Below are 13,628 nucleotides of genomic sequence, written 5' to 3' on the forward strand. Positions count from 1 at the left end.
TCCCTTTAAACCACTCCAGTGTAGCTTTAGCAGTATGTTTAGGGTCATTGTCCTGCTGGAACGTGAACCTTCGTCCCAGCCTCAAACTTCTGGCTGACTCAAACAGGTTTTCCTCCAGAATAGCCCTCTATTTAATGCCATCCATCTTTCCTTCAGTCCTGACCAGCTTTCCTGTCCCTGCAGATGAAAAACATCCCCACAGCATGACGCTGCCACCACCATGCTTCACTGTAGGAATGGTTTTCTCAGGGTGTTGGGTTTGCGCCACACATGGCATTTCCCATGATGGCCAAAAAGTTCAATTTTAGTCTCATCTGAGCAGAGAATCTTCTTCCATGTGTTTGGGGAGTCTGCCACATGCTGTTGGGCAAACTCCAAATGTGTTTTCTGAAGTAATTACTTTTTTCTAGCCACTTCCATAAAGCCCCACTCTGTGGAGTGTACGGCTTAAAGTGGTCCTATGGACAGATACTCCCATCTCCGCTGTGGATCTTTGCAGCACCTTCAGTGTTATCTTTGGTGTCTTTGTTGCATCTCTGATTAATGCCCTCCTTGCCCGGTCTGTGAGTTTTGGTGGGCGGCCTTCTCTTGTCAGGTTTGTAGTGGTGCCATATTCTTTCCATTTTGCTATAATGGATTTAATGGAGCTCCCTGGGATATTCAAAGTTTGGGATATTTTTTATGACCCAACCCTGATCTATACTTCTCCACAACTTTGTCGCTAACCTGTTTGGAGGCTCATTGGTTTCCATGTTGCTTGCTTAGTAGTGTTGCAGAGTCAGGGTCCTTCCAGAACAGGTTGATTTACAGACATCATGTGACAGATCATGTGACACTTTGATTGCACCACAGGTGGATCTTAATCAACTAATTATGTGACTTATGAAGTGAATTGGTTGGACCAGCTCTTATTTAGGGGTTTCATACGAAAGGGGGTGAATACCTATACACACTCCAGATTACTGTTTTTCATCTTAATTATTGTTTGTGTCACAATAAAACAACAATTTTCACCTTTAAATTGGTAGGCATGTTGTGTAAATCAAATGGTGCTAACCTCCCAAAAATCTATTTTAATTCCAGCTTGTAATGCAACAAAACAGGACAAACACAAAGGGGAGTGAATACTTTTGCAAGACACTGTACATTGATATAAATGAGAAGATGGCAATCCTTAATATAGACATCTAATGACGTGGTAAATTGCCAATATTGTGGCATGAATTCACAGTCCTGATTGTATTTAACAAATTAATCACTTTGTATTTGATTTAATTTAATAATACGGTTTCTACCTTCATTATTCATTAGCTTATAAAATAGCCATTGACCCACATACTAATACAGTATTTTGCATTTGCATAATGCTGAACCTATGAGACTCAATCAAGGTAACAAAATCATTATATATGCATGTCACACTTTTAATTCCTTACTCTGAGTTGTTGAATTAAAGCAAGACGGCCTTTTGATTTCATAAAATCGGTGAAATTTAGTTCCCTCTGAAATTTGGTCATTGTGATATGTTTAATTCTGTAATATCTCACAGAATATCAGGCCATTCTGTGGCTGGAAAGTTATTTAATTTCAGGGGATTCCCTAGCAGGTGGCATGGTGGTGTAGTGGTTAGCACTGTCGCCTCACAACAACAAGGTCCTGGGGTCAAGCCCAGCAGCAGGCAAGGGCCTTTCTGTGTCTGCATGGGTGTGCTCCGGTTTCCCCCAAAGTCCAATTGGTGGCTTTAAATTGAGTGTGAATGGTTGTTTGTCTCTATGTGTCAGCCCTGTTGACTTGTCCAGCGTGTACCCCGCCTCTTGCCCATAGTCAGCTGGGATAGGCTCCAGCTTGCTCATGACCCTGTAGAACAGGATAAGTAGCTACAGATCATGGAAAGATGGATTCCCAAGCAAATAACATGCATGAAATCGCTCGCTTCGCACAGTCAAGCAGACAGAGGAAGTCTGTGTGCGCATGCACAGATTTACCTTTGACCTTGCACTGACAGTTCCATCATTCTGTTGCTAAACGAACAGCTGATCACACCTGATTATCAGTTTGGGCAGGTAACATGGTAATAATAATAAAAATAAATAAATAATTAATAGTGTCATATTAATGTGGGTGGCATGTTCTCCACGTGTCTGCGTGGGTTTCCTCCGGGTGCTCTGGTTTCCCCAACAGTCCAAAGACATGCAGGTTAGGTTAACTGGTGGCTCTAAATTGACCGTAGGTGTGAATGTGAGTGTGAATGGTTGTCTGTGTCTATATGTCTCAGTCCTGTGACCTGGTGACTCGTCCAGGGTGTACCCCGCCTTTCGCCCGTAGTCAGCTGGGATAGGCTCCAGCTTGCCTGCAACCCTGTAGAACAGGATAAGCAGTTACAGATAATGGATATTAATGTATCTAATATTGGTCATTTGTGATAGGAAAGTCCCAGCAAAAGTGAAAGGTAAGATGTATAAGACAGTAGTGAGACCAGCTGTGATGTATGGATTGGAGACCGGACCCTTAACGAAGAGACAGGAGGCAAAGTTGAAGGTGGTGGAGTTGAGGATGTTAAGGTTTGCGATGGGAGGTTGGACAGGATAAGGAACGAGCAGATCAGAGGGACAGCACATGTGGAGAGCTTGGGAATTAAGCTAAGAGAGATGAGACTGAGATGGTATGGGCACATCCTGAGAAGAGATGCAGAGCATGTTGGAAGGAGAATGTTGAGGATGGAGCTGCCAGGCAAATGAAAACGAGGAAGGCCAAAGAGGAGATCCATGGATGTGGTGAGAGAGGACATGAAAGTGGCAGGTGTGGTAGAGAAGGATGCGGAAGACGGAGCAATGGAGACGAAAGATCCGCTGTGGCGACCCCTAATCGGGAGCAGCCAAAAGAAGAAGAAGAAGAATGTATCTAATATTGGACTCAAATGGCCATAGTTTGCTTGAGTGTATTTATAGCCCAAAATATAAATTTCAGCATGACACATTGTGGTTACATTGAACAGACAGCGGTGCTGGATTTAATACTGTTGTTTGCTCACACAAGAAGAATGGGCTTCGGTGAAAGGTCAGAATTGTGTACTGCTAACACACTCCTCTGTTTTTTTTTTACAAACTCTATCTTGTGCATTTAATTCTCATGTAGCTTCTGAATATCACTTACATCATGTGAGGCCTGAATACCAGCGCTATTAATTGAACTCTGCCCATAGTGAATGACAGAACTTCAGTGACACAGGTTTTAAGAATACCAAGCTTGTAAAGAACAAGTGTTGGCCTGTAGCTAATAAAACATGAAACCAAGACATCTGTGTTCTGGAAGCCAGACTGTTTGTTTTAAATTCAACTCGTTAACACTTACAAACGAAGACAGTCTTTTTCAACAGAATTAGGCACAGGTTCGGGCTTATGCATGACTGTCATGTAAAGAGCCAGATGAAATGGTCACAAAGACCTTAAGCACATGTACACACACAGAATATTGGGAGTGCCAACACACAGCCAGGCAAGAGACATACCAAGCACAAGATGCAAACAATGTCTGGTCTGTGTAAGTCAGAGCCTCGTGCAGGCAATACACTATATTCCAGTAAATATAATACATATAGTATATTCCAGAATCTTAGACTTTTAGTAAAAAGACATGTAAAAAGCTGCAATGCTTGTAAAAGGGTGAAAATGTAACTGAAGTGATAACTAGTACATGTAAACTTGTGAAAGTTCCACAGCTAGGTTGTGGTAGACTTTTCAGTGTCAGCTCATCCACAGGGGCAGGTGAGACAGATCCCAGTCATATATACATCAACCATTCAACAAATGTTAATCTTCATTCACAGCCCTATACATTTCAATAGTACATGAAATACAACCCCGATTCCAAAAAAGTTGGGACAAAGTACAAATTGTAAATAAAAACGGAATGCAATGATGTGGAAGTTTCAAAATTCCATATTTTATTCAGAATAGAACATAGGTGACATATCAAATGTTTAAACTGAGAAAATGTATCATTTAAAGAGAAAAATTAGGTGATTTTCAATTTCATGACAACACATCTCAAAAAAGTTGGAATAAGGCCATTTTTACCACTGTGAGACATCCCCTTTTCTCTTTACAACAGTCTGTAAACGTCTGGGGACTGAGGAGACAAGTTGCTCAAGTTTAGGGATAGGAATGTTAACCCATTCTTGTCTAATGTAGGATTCTAGTTGCTCAACTGTCTTAGGTCTTTTTTGTCGTATCTTCCGTTTTATGATGCGCCAAATGTTTTCTATGGGTGAAAGGTCTGGACTGCAGGCTGGCCAGTTCAGTACCCGGACCCTTCTTCTACGCAGCCATGATGCTGTAATTGATGCAATATGTGGTTTGGCATTGTCATGTTGGAAAATGCAAGGTCTTCCCTGAAAGAGACGTCGTCTGGATGGGAACATGTGTTGCTCTAGAACCTGGATATACCTTTCAGTACTGATGGTGTCTTTCCAGATGTGTAAGCTGCCCATGCCACACGCACTAATGCAACCCCATACCATCAGAGATGCAGGCTTCTGAACTGAGCGCTGATAACAACTTGGGTCGTCCTTCTCCTCTTTAGTCCGAATGACACGGCGTCCCTGATTTCCATAAAGAACTTCAAATTTTGATTCATCTGACCACAGAACAGTTTTCCACTTTGCCACAGTCCATTTTAAATGAGCCTTGGCCCAGAGAAGACGTCTGCGCTTCTGGATCATGTTTAGATACAGCTGCTTCTTTGAACTATAGAGTTTTAGCTGGCAACGGCGGATGGCACGGTGAATTGTGTTCACAGATAATGTTCTCTGGAAATATTCCTGAGCCCATTTTGTGATTTCCAATACAGAAGCATGCAGTGCCGTCTAAGGGCCCGAAGATCACGGGCACCCAGTATGGTTTTCTGGCCTTGACCCTTACGCACAGAGATTCTTCCAGATTCTCTGAATCTTTTGATGATATTATGCACTGTAGATGATGATATGTTCAAACTCTTTGCAATTTTACACTGTCGAACTCCTTTCTGATATTGCTCCACTATTTGTCGGTGCAGAATTAGGGGGATTGGTGATCCTCTTCCCATCTTTACTTCTGAGAGCCACTGCCACTCCAAGATGCTCTTTTTATACCCAGTCATGTTAATGACCTATTGCCAATTGACCTAATGAGTTGCAATTTGGTCCTCCAGCTGTTCCTTTTTTGTACCTTTAACTTTTCCAGCCTCTTATTGCCCCTGTCCCAACTTTTTTGAGATGTGTTGCTGTCATGAAATTTCAAATGAGCCAATATTTGGCATGAAATTTCAAAATGTCTCACTTTCGACATTTGATATGTTGTCTATGTTCTATTGTGAATACAATATCAGTTTTTGAGATTTGTAAATTATTGCATTCCGTTTTTATTTACAATTTATACTTTGTCCCAACTTTTTTGGAATCAGGGTTGTACTAATAACCTCACTTGAGTGACAAACTAGTTTTAAAATGTTTGCTATCTGACAGACAGAAGCAATATTGCATTGCTGGGACTTTATAGATGTTGTGCAATCATAAAGTAGCACGCTCACTGTCCCATTAGCTCAGTATAGTTATTATATCCCTCATCAAAAAATTTCCCGTGCAGGGACTGGCCAAGGATGGCTCACGTGACACAAAATAGTTTCATCATTGATTAAGCAATGTATCTTGTGACGTCAAAAAAAAAAATTGATATGGTGTGAGTCAGTCATGGTATATCCTGGATATACCATGAACACTGATATCACAATTTCAAACTATGGTCCACTTGAGTCTTTATTAATATACAGATTTAGGCACTGCCTAAAAGCGGAGCTCCCATCTGTTTCTGGGTTGTAGAATTTTCTTATATCATAGCCAGCCTCTTTTGTTTTAGCTTTTGATTTTGGACCTGGAAGTCAATTTTCCTTACAAGTGATGTCACACTTAACAGCTCTCATAGAATCATCTACCAGGTAGTTGTCAAAATAATTTTCTCGCTTTGTGATTGGTCGATAGTCTTTCTTTTTCACTTTCCCGTCTTCTAAGCTTTTCTTCTTCTGTTAAAATTTGTTTTCTTTTTCCTTTGTTCTCCTCTGCCGTCATTTCCAGATGTATAATTCCATATACTTTTAAACTGGAAGTTGTTATTATTTATTTCGGCCTGCGTGAGCAGAGTACCATACCTAAGAAAAAATGGTAAACCCATCGAGTCAACTAACCGGCCACTTGCTCCCGGCCGTTCGAAATTTACAAACGCTGACAAAGTTGGTTGTTTTTTGCAAACACTTTGCAATGATTTGCTAGCTTTGAATTCCCTGGTCTTAACTTGGACCAACACAGAATGACTAGTCTCGATCCTTTTCATTTGAAAACTTTTCGAAAGCAAAACTGGGCTTCCTGTAGTGGTACACGTATACGGACAAACCACAAAAAATCGACTCGATGGGTTTACCATTTTTTCTTAGGTATGGTGCTCCGCTGGGAGCTCCGCTATTATTATCCATCCATCCATCCATCCATCCATTATCTGTAGCCGCTTATCCTGTTCTACAGGGTTGCAGGCAAGCTGGAGCCTATCCCAGCTGACTATGGATGAGAGGCGGGGTACACCCTGGACAAGTCGCCAGGTTATTGCAGGGCTGACACATAGACACAGACAACCATTCACCCTCACGTTCACACCTACAGTCAATTTAGAGTCACCAGTTAACCTAACCCTCATGTCTTTGGACTGTGGGGGAAACCGGAGCACCCAGAGGAAACTCACGCAGACACGGAGAGAACATGCAAACTCCACACAGAAAGGCCCTCATTGGTCGCTGTGCTCGAACCCAGAACCTTCTTGCTGTGAGGCGACAGCGCTAACCACTACACCACCGTGCCGCCCATTATTATTATTATTATTATTATTATTATACAGTAAAGACAAACAAAAATACAAGTCATTAATACAATCGAAACAGAAACATTAACATTTCAGCCAGAGGGATTTTCAGCTGAACACATTAAAATAACCACACAAATCAATACTTTTAACAGCTTCCTATTTAGTGCGTCAGTAATTGTTTTTATGTACTGCTTGGTTTCTTTTTCAAATACCAAAGATAATGGTTTAGTAACTGACTTGAGTCACAGCTGTGGCTCTGCAAGCATTTCTGTGTGTAGATCTACATATCATGATCATGCCTAGTGAGACAAGCGATAGCATAGTAAAAAAAAATGTTTAAAAAAAGCGATAACACGGTGCATTGCACATGCACGGGTCGAAGGTCGCTCTGACGTACAACCCCGATTCCAAAAAAGTTGGGACAAAGTACAAATTGTAAATAAAAACGGAATGCAATGATGTGGAAGTTTCAAAATTCCATATTTTATTCAGAATAGAACATAGATGATATATCAAATGTTTAAACTGAGAAAATGTATCATTTAAAGAGAAAAATTAGGTGATTTTAAATTTCATGACAACAACACATCTCAAAAAAGTTGGGACAAGGCCATGTTTCCCACTGTGAGACATCCCCTTTTCTCTTTACAACAGTCTGTAAACGTCTGGGGACTGAGGAGACAAGTTGCTCAAGTTTAGGGATAGGAATGTTAACCCATTCTTGTCTAATGTAGGATTCTAGTTGCTCAACTGTCTTAGGTCTTTTTTGTCGTATCTTCCGTTTTATGATGCGCCAAATGTTTTCTATGGGTGAAAGGTCTGGACTGCAGGCTGGCCAGTTCAGTACCCGGACCCTTCTTCTACGCAGCCATGATCCTGTAATTGATGCAGTATGTGGTTTGGCATTGTCATGTTGGAAAATGCAAGGTCTTCCCTGAAAGAGACGTCGTCTGGATGGGAGCATATGTTGCTCTAGAACCTGGATATACCTTTCAGCATTGATGGTGTCTTTCCAGATGTGTAAGCTGCCCATGCCACATGCACTAATGCAAGCCCATACCATCAGAGATGCAGGCTTCTGAACTGAGCGCCGATAACAACTTGGGTCGTCCTTCTCCTCTTTAGTCCGAATGACACGGCGTCCCTGATTTCCATAAAGAACTTCAAATTTTGATTCGTCTGACCACAGAACAGTTTTCCACTTTGCCACAGTCCATTTTAAATGAGTCTTGGCCCAGAGAAGACGTCTGCGCTTCTGGATCATGTTTAGATATGGCTGCTTCTTTGAACTACAGTATAGAGCTTTAGCTGGCAACGGCGGATGGCACGGTGAATTGTGTTCACAGATAATGTTCTCTGGAAATATTCCTGAGCCCATTTTGTGATTTCCAGTACAGAAGCATGCCTGTATGTGATGCAGTGCCGTCTAAGGGCCCGAAGATCACGGGCACCCAGTATGGTTTTCTGGCCTTGACCCTTACGCACAGAGATTCTTCCAGATTCTCTGAATCTTTTGATGATATTATGCACTGTAGATGATGATATGTTCAAACTCTTTGCAATTTTACACTGTCGAACTCCTTTCTGATATTGCTCCACTATTTGTCGGCGCAGAATTAGGGTGATTGGTGATCCTCTTCCCATCTTTACTTCTGAGAGCCGCTGCCACTCCAAGGTGCTCTTTTTATACCCAGTCATGTTAATGACCTATTGCCAATTGACTTAATGAGTTGCAATTTGGTCCTCCAGCTGTTCCTTTTTTGTACCTTTAACTTTTCCAGCCTCTTATTGCCCCTGTCCCAACTTTTTTGAGATGTGTTGCTGTCATGAAATTTCAAATGAGCCAATATTTGGCATGAAATTTCAAAATGTCTCACTTTCGACATTTGATATGTTGTCTATTTTCTATTGTGAATACAATATCAGTTTTTGAGATTTGTAAATTATTGCATTCCGTTTTTATTTACAATTTGTACTTTGTCCCAACTTTTTTGGAATCGGGGTTGTAAACAACAAACATGGCTGCCTTCAGTGAGTTTATGCCGAGATTCAATCTCATAGACGAAAGTTAATACTGTTAGTTTGGAATGTTTTGATGATTGATATAAATCAAATATACCATGCACTGAGAGACACCAGTAATTATGAATTCTCATCAGTGGCTGGCATAGTACTATTTTCTTTGGAGCTGTGCCCCTCACAAAATAGTACTATACCAGTCACCTCAGAGAATCCATAATTTCAACCGAAGCCCCTCAGTGCCTGGTATATTTGATAGATAGATAGATAGATAGATAGATAGATAGATAGATAGATAGATAGATAGATAGATAGATAGATAGATAGATAGATAGATAAAAAAATGTATTGATCCTTTTGGGCAGGTTCCCTCAGGGAAATTAAGAAGCTTGTATTTCAAGGTTATTCGGTAGTGGTCAAAATCAGAACTTCAACAAATGCGTGCAGCCCGTTGGGGCGGGAATTATGCTGCTCCATGCTTGCTCTATGAACGTTTTGTTTATAAGTAGGGGAGGTATAACAAACAGATAACTTAATGATCATATAATGATTATATTGACAATATAATAATGAAAGGCGGCACGGTGGTGTAGTGGTTAGCGCTGTCGCCTCACAGCAAGAAGGTCCGGGTTTGAGCCCCGTGGCCGGCGAGGGCCTTTCTGTGCGGAGTTTGCATGTTCTCCCCGTGTCCGCGTGGGTTTCCTCCGGGTGCTCCGGTTTCCCCCACAGTCCAAAGACATGCAGGTTAGGTTAACTGGTGACTCTAAATTGACCGTAGGTGTGAATGTGAGTGTGAATGGTTGTCTGTGTCTATGTGTCAGCCCTGTGATGACCTGGCGACTTGTCCAGGGTGTACCCCGCCTTTCGCCCGTAGTCAGCTGGGATAGGCTCCAGCTTGCCTGCGACCCTGTAGAAGGATAAAGCGGCTAGAGATAATGAGATGAGATGAGATGAGATGAGATATAATAATGACATTGACAGTTAATATCAGTTAATAACCTTAGAATCTTCTTCAGTAAGTCTCATTAAGCTCATAAAGAGATTTTACCTGGAACCATTTGTACTCCTGCTGTAATAAGAGCTACAGATCAGACCAGCTGAATAACAGGACGGGTTCAGGGTCAGCCAACACAAGAACCCAGGTTTGTGTTGTGCAATTTACTGATAATCGCCAACAGCTGTGGTGGTTTGTCGCAACCAAAACTGGCGCTCTCATTTCCTTTCCTGAGAAGGCAGTTCACTGAATTTGCATCATCATATAACCTAAAGTGTGTGGAGGTTTTAGACTCACGTATTAGGTTCTCATTTGTTTTATCAGATAAGTGTTTAGCAAAATAACAGCTGAAATGTTGAAGGTACAACTTAAGCATAGTCCTAGACATAAAGGAATTTGTAAGATAAACCCAACTTGAGTAAGCTAGACAAAGACTAGACTTAATCTTTCTCTAGAATGCTGATCATTTATTTAACAAACAAAAAAAGATCATTTCATACTCCTGATATGCCGTGTTATATCTAAATGTACAAAGCAAACAGTATTGCTTTGGTTTAAAAAAATACTCATAATCTCAATTCACAAAAATGGAAATTTGCCTTTCAGTCTATTTGCTTGATATGGAAACACTCAAACGTTTTCCAAGAAGACTGGAGTGGCTACATAAGATGGAAGCTGATGAGTCACTTCATTTACAGATAGATGAAAAACAACCAGAGAACAAAACACTCCATTCTACACAGGCAGCGATCGTGGACCAAATGAGCAAGAGAACGAAAACACTGAAATGGGTACAAGCCACCTCACTGGTCTTTTCATCATCACGCCACTGCACTAAACCTCATCATTACCATACGCCCGAGTGGACAAGGAAATGAAAACCACACACACACACTGGTACAGTGATACAGACTTGTGTTAATGTACAGTATTGATGATTATCATTATAAAAAGCATGTGATTGCCAGCCGGGTAGTTTTCTTATTGTTATAGAGAATTGTTATACTTCATTAAACAATAACTTTCAAAGAATAATTTGTCAGTGTTCGACAAGAAGTAAACTAATAATCAGAATAATAAGTAAAAAGAAAGAAAGAAAGAAGTCAATGATCACAATTACTGATAAAAGGTGGTTCATTTTTACGTACGTCCTCAAATCCATAATCACAAGAATGTACTTATCCTCACTTCTAAAGGATAACTCTTTTTACATAACCTGGTTATTCTTCTTAGGGATTAAAATGACTGGACATTTAAAACGCTGTGAACTCTTTATTCTCAGGTTGCGGTCTGTAATGATGGGCACATAAAAGACTGTAGTTCAAAGCTCTTATTACAGTGACGCACTTTGAGGCCAAATTAAAGACGTATAGAGCACCTAAATCAAAGACCCATGAATCAAGCAGCTTTGTTTTTCATTCTTCTTCTTAACCAAGACGGAAGTCTGTTTTTATCAATTAAGTATCCTTATTTACTCCTGACATGAGGAGAAAAGTTCTAATGTACATTTACAAACTTTGGAGCACTCATTGTAGAAAAAGGCAAATGGCCTTGCAGTTGTCAGACATGCCCTGATATGGTATTTTAAAGCTTCCCTTGTGTGTCCTTCTTGCTATCCCCATTCAGAAAGGTCAGCTGTGTTGCTTGTGTACCTCTTGGAGATGCTTCATGCAGGAAAATACATGTGACTGTATGACTCTGTTTTCTTACCAGGATCTTGTTCATGCCATGTGACCTGTTGGATTCCATTACTTGGCTGTGTGTGTGTGTGTGTGTGTGTGTGTGTGTGCGCGCGCATGCACACACGTGTGTGTGTGTGTGTGTGTGTGTGTGTGTGTGTGTGTGTGTGTGTGTGTGTGTGTGCGTCAGAGATATTAAGTCGACAGGGTCATATTGCATGGAGAAAACAAGCATTGACAGCAGGGTATAATGAGCTTGTTTTGCTCCATGCGGTTACTAAACACCTCCTGTAACTTCTGTGCTGGATCAGTATAACTGGATCAGCAGTGTACTGGATGTGCATTTCCAACAAATATGTTGGTTGAAGTGATGGCTACATCTCATATGTCCTCATTCTGAGGTTTTGACCAGCAGAATATTCTCAGTCACTGGGAACCACTGTAGGAAGGACCATTTTATATACTGATAAACACATTATTCATCTGTTTGTCTGACAAACATGGACTGAATTCAAAATGGTTTAGGATTTCGTATAGTACAGTATCCATAATTTGTCTGTGATCACCATGTTAGAAAATACTATGAAATAATTTATTTTTTAATTCAGCCCTAAATTCTACAAGAATTTATTGTTAATAATAAAAATGTTATTTCTTAAAGCTGCTAGATTCAAGATTTAGGGATTTTACCCTCAGGTTTAAAAAAAAAAAAAATGCTATTACAAGCTACTCACAGAAGAATTTCATGCCATGGGGTGTGCTGGGTGCAGATAAATATCATGGCTGCAGGTGCAAAAAAAAAATACACATTCAAAAAATTTTGTTTGAAGCATAATACTGTGCACTGAGTAGTATGCCTAAATAGTGAGACAGCCAAGGATATAAATAATCTGTTAGGTTGATATTACAGAAGTGCCTGTCACAGTTACTGAGTATTTGTAGGAGGTTTTGCTTCTTCACCTATCAACAAGAGTTTCTTTTAGCTACTGTCAGCTGATCTTACTGTGACTGCCTGATTCAGCAGCAGACTGCCCCTGAACCACCAACCTGCCCTGATGTAACTGCTTACATCACATATTCTACAGGTGTTTGAAGTCCAAAAATACAGCATGCAGTGGAGATAGTCAATCTGATTGCTATCTCTTTAGGTAAGACATCTTCACAACTGAGTAACAGCAAAGTCCTTATAGGCAAGTCTCGCCACTTGGCAGCCATCCTGGTAACGCGTCCAGGCAGTTATTTTGGGCTAACAATATCAGGCCTCTATCTAAATGAATGGGGAAAGAGCCATAACTGCACTTTCAATGGCCACTGGGACATAAAAACTGCATGTATAGAATCACCAGTCAAATCTGATTTATTAAAAAAAAAATCTTAAAAAGTTTGGTGCCAAAAAAAGCTTTTTTTCTCCAAAGGTTATACTTTTACCATGCATGCACAAGGTTGCTATAACAAGGTTGCTATACTTCTACTATGCATGCGCAACTATGCACTTGCATCAGTGCACCAACACAATTAGCTTAATATGTTTCCCGGTTTGGCAGATGATTGGAGGAAAGGGGCGGGATATGTGCATACAACTACCATCTTTGGTGTCATGGGCGTTTCCCATAGAATTCTATTCAGGATTCTTTAAGTGGCTTGTCTTCTCCCTTATAACATCTCTGGTAACAATACAAATTCCACAACAAGGACAAAATGAATGACCACAATTCCCCAGTTTCCCACCAAGTTCAAGGACAAATGCATGTTCACTATCACACCTGTGTCTGTAATTGACAAGTTATTTATATATTTTACACACACACACACACACACACACACACACAGAGAGAGTATCAAATCAAATCAAATCAAGTTTATTTGTACAGCGCTTTTAACAAACATTGTCGCAAAGCAGCTTTACAGAATTTGAACGACTTAAAACATGAGCTAATTTTATCCCTAATCTATCCCCAATGAGCAAGCCTGTGGCGACGGTGGCAAGGAAAAACTCCCTCAGACGACATGAGGAAGAAACCTCGAGAGGAACCAGACTCAAAAGGGAACCCA

This window comes from Neoarius graeffei, chromosome 1 (assembly GCF_027579695.1).
Source record: "Neoarius graeffei isolate fNeoGra1 chromosome 1, fNeoGra1.pri, whole genome shotgun sequence".
Lineage (NCBI taxonomy): Eukaryota > Metazoa > Chordata > Actinopteri > Siluriformes > Ariidae > Neoarius > Neoarius graeffei.